The sequence below is a fragment of the Triticum dicoccoides genome, chromosome 4A (genome assembly GCF_002162155.2).
Source record: "Triticum dicoccoides isolate Atlit2015 ecotype Zavitan chromosome 4A, WEW_v2.0, whole genome shotgun sequence".
In the NCBI taxonomy this organism is placed as follows: domain Eukaryota; kingdom Viridiplantae; phylum Streptophyta; class Magnoliopsida; order Poales; family Poaceae; genus Triticum; species Triticum dicoccoides.
The window spans coordinates 533455224-533459595 of NC_041386.1; positions in this window are offsets into that span (position 1 = coordinate 533455224).

The window sequence follows — 4372 nt, forward strand, 5'->3', positions numbered from 1 at the left end:
CGGCTCCTTATAAGTTGTCGGCTCGGGGTTCCCCAACGGTGTGCTCTCGTCTTTCCTTATGCCCCCGCGAGGTCCTCTGCCACCTCCGCTCTCACCCTAGCGTTGTAGGTCCGTTCGAGCCTCGCCGGCGACGATGGTGAAGGACAAGACGTCGGCTTTGGAGCGCGCGAAGAAGGCGGCAGTGCAGGGGAAGGGGAAGAAGTCCGCTCGGGGCGGATCTTCCTCGAGGACTGCTCTGCCCAGGGATTGGATCCAGGGCGACTGGATGCCCTCGGTGATTCGACAGGAAGATCTTGACGACATGGTCGAGGGGGGAGTCATTCCCCATGAAGCTGCGCGTCTCCCGGGGGGAGAAGTCGAACCCCAACCTCGTGACGGTGAGTGCGTCCTCCTCGCCACCCATATCGACCGCGGATTTTCTCTACCTCCTCATCCTTTTTTCTGGAGCTTTTTGAACTTCTTCGGAGCGCAGCTCCGCCATTTCACTCCCAATTCCATCGTGTATCTTGCGGCTTTCGTTTCCTTGTGCGAAAGTTTCCTGGGTTGCCGCCCTCATTGGGGACTCTTTAAACACATCTTCACTTGCCGTTCCCAATCGGTAAAGAAAGCCAAGTCGATTGATGAACGGACGCAAGTGATCCAGCTATGCGGGGGCCTGGCGATCCAGATGAGGGGTAAAAGTTCTTTCCCGTCTATCACTTTTCCCGAGTCGGTCCGTGGTTGGCAGTCGACCTGGTTTTATTGCCAAGACCAGGTGACCCCAGGACAGTCGACTGGTCTTCCCCCTTTCTCTCTGGACCGAGCTCAAAAGCCTGCCTCTCTGAAAGTGCTGCCAGAGGAAAAGGCGCAAGTCAAGGTGCTGGTTGGTCGAGTGGTTCAGCTTGTCCGAGACGGCGTGACCGGCATGGACTTGCTGGAGGTCTTCCTTCGGAGGCGCATCCAACCGCTTCAGGCTCATGACCACCCTATGTGGTTGTACTCGGGTCTCGAAGACACCACTCGGGTTCACCCAGGGGAGGTCACCGACGAGATGCTAGAAGGGTGGCTGTCGAGCATCACAGGGAACAAAGACAACCCCCGAGGAGCCAGGAGGGTTGTCCCGCTTGACAGTACATACGACGTGCACCAGGTCTGACCTTGTGTTCCCGACTGAGATCTTGCTTTCTTCATTTGCTCTCTTTGAATCAGTCGACTGACTTTCGACTTGTCTGCTATTCTCCAGGAAACTACAGAGATGTACTCGACACCCAACGGAGCACAGGGGCAGGCCGAGGAAGGGGAGGCGAGCGGAGGCGAAAGCGGAGACGAACAGGGGGAGTGGGAGTCTGACGGGAAGGAGAGGGAGATGACGGCGTCGACTCCAGCGAAGAGGAGGAGGAGGAGGAAGCTGGACCTCCCCGCTCGGAAAGGCGATCCAAGCTTACACACGACCCTGCGCGGGAACGTGGTAAGGCGACTGCTCCTGTTGGGCAGTCGTCGAAGCGCCCTCGGACCTCTTCTCCAGCGCCGACTGAAAAAGCCTCCAAGCACCCCCGTGCGACGCCGTCCAAGCCACCCAAGGCTCTGCCCAAGATGAGGATGACTGTCCCCACCATTTCTGGGTAATGATAGAACTTGTTCTCCTTTGTCGACCATGAATGGATCCTCGGTCGATCCACTGAGCCGACTGACCGTCTTTCAAAATTTGCAGTGCTGCTACTTCTGAGATCTCTGCCAAGGACGATGATCAAGAGATGGAAGATGCTGTTACTTCCAACCCTGGTATGATTACTGATGTTCTGCCTTGAATCGACTGACGATTTCTTATAAATCTGGTCGATTGAATTTTTCTCGTAGCTCCTCCTCATGTTATTAGCCTTCCTGACGACGAAGACGAAGCGCCGCTGAGAGTGAGGCGGAACAGGAAAGCGTCGACTGGCGAGACTCCACAATCCACTCCGGCGCCTGAGGTCGTAGCTCGAGATGGTGGCGATACCACCCGGGCTTCTATGACTTTTGCCAATCCTCTGGCGAGTGCGCGACCCTCGACGTCGACCATAAATCCGCCTTCGCTCTTCGCCACACACCACGTCCCTGAGGACCAAGTGGGTGCAGCTAAGGAAGCTATACGCCAGGCAGGCATCATGATGGAGCAGGTCAAGGTGGTTCGAGAAGCCAACCAAGCGGCTTATGACGCGAGTTCAGCTCTTCAGAGTAACGTCCAGGTCAGTCGATTCACTGCTTGTTCTGTTAGGGTATGCTGTTTGAAGAATCTCTTTTCCGAAGATCTTTTAAATCTGTACACCCACTGGGTGTTTGTGTTAAGTTTTTTGGTCGAGTGGGGGCACGCTGAGTGCACCCACTGGGTGTAGTCCCCGAGACGATGGTGGACTGCTGGCAGTCGACTGTAGTCTTTATATTGCGTTGCTATAGTTTTACTCCTTCACTCAGTCTGGCCAGGCCATGTCGAATGAAACTGTATTCGGTCGACTGCGGGCAGTCGATTTTTTTTAATTCAAAATCAGTGGGGGCACGCTGAGTGCACCCACTGGGTGTAGTCCCCGAGACTACTGTTGAATGTTTTTGATTCAGCTGTAGTCTTAGAAACGTCATCATTGTCTCTTGGTTACTCGGAAGCAACTTATCTTGGACCTCTGTCGACTGACTTTTGCAGAAATCCTGTGAACTTGTGGCTCTCTACACTGAGTTGGAGAACAAACAGATCTAGCTCGACCTTGACTTGAAGCTCGCTCAACAGAACCTGCAGAAGGCGCGAGACGAAGCAAAAGGTATGGCTGGCGAGGTTTCTCATTCTTGACGAGTGACTTCCCTTTCTTGCCCATTCTTGATGTTGAGTTCACTCGACGTTCTGTAGATGAACTGGAGGAAGCTCTGAAGAAGAAAGATCAAGATCTTGCCGAAGCACAGAAGGAGGCCTCGAGCAAAACGAAGCTTGCAGAAGAGAAACTGACTTCGGTCGGAACTCTTGAACAGGAGAACTCCAGACTGAAAACTGCTCTCGAGACGGCTAATCGAGAGGTCAGCCGACTGAAGAAAGAGAAGATGGTTCTGCACGACCAGGCGGGTGATCTGGCGGGGAAGGTGAACGATCTGGAGGCTTATCTCGGTGGGCTCGCCAAGAAGCTGTTCGTCATGCTCGAAGGTAATTATTCCGACCCGGCTGTCTCGCAGTTACCAATCCCGCATAAGGCCACTATCTTATTCTTGAATCGTGTTTGCAGAATTCTGTCAGAGCTTCGAAGAGGAAACCAGTCGAGTGGAGCCAGGCTTGGATCCCGCCAATTCTCTCGTGAAGGACGAGGCTGCTATGAACGTGCTCCGACTGGAGTTTCGTGTTACCAGCATTGTTGACTATCTTGCTTGGCTGAAGGTTGCGATGTCGCGGATCGACACATCACTCTGGCCTGGAACAACGCTTCAGAACGACCTCGAGTCCCTGATGGTTCGACTGGATGAAGTCCCGGGTCGAGTGGCGGAGTGGAAGAAATCTTCTGCTAGATGTGGTACTGATGTCGCTCTTTCTCTGGTCCGCGTCCATTGCAAGGAGGCGCGATAAGAAAAGCTGGCCACCATCCAAGTTGCCAATACCAGGAAGCACAGCTTTCAAGACTTCATGGAGACTTTCATTGCTGCTGCTACTCGTATTGCCGACGGGATTGACTTGGATGAGTTCGTCGCCCCTTCCAGTCCTCCGCTTGAGGAATGAAAAACTTTTATGCTTCACTTTAAATTTGCCTCGGAATGCCGAGTGGATTCTGTAATCGTTAAACTCTATCGAGCCGAGGGCTCGAGTACTTTGATCTGAGGTCTTGGACCTTTGGGTTTTATCCGAACTTGATTTATCGTTGAATATCTTTGGGAATTACCTGCCGAGTGGAACTTGGCCTTCACTCGAAATAACTTCGTATTTGTGGTGCAGCTCCGAAGGAAAAGATAACAGTCGATTCGCATCTTGTCGTCCTTGTGGATTGGGACGTGTTCCGAACTTAGGCGAGCACTGGGCAGCTGCTAAGCCCCCGAGTGGGAGGTTTGTTTTCCACTCGGTGGGAATTTTGAACACTTAGGCGAGCACTGGGCTGCAGCTAAGCCTCCGAATGGGAGGTTTGCTCTCCACTCGGTAGGATTTTTATATACTTAGGCGAGTACTTGGACTGCAGCTAAGCCCCCGAGTGGGAGGTTTGCTCTCCACCCGGTAGGATTTTTATATACTTAGGCGAGTACTTGGACTGCAGCTAAGCCCCTGAGTGGGAGGTTTGCTCTCCACTCGGTAGGATTTTTATATACTTAGGCGAGTACTTGGACTGCAGCTAAGCCCCCGAGTGGGAGGTTCGCTCTCCACTCGGTAGGATTTTTATATACTTAGGCGAGTACT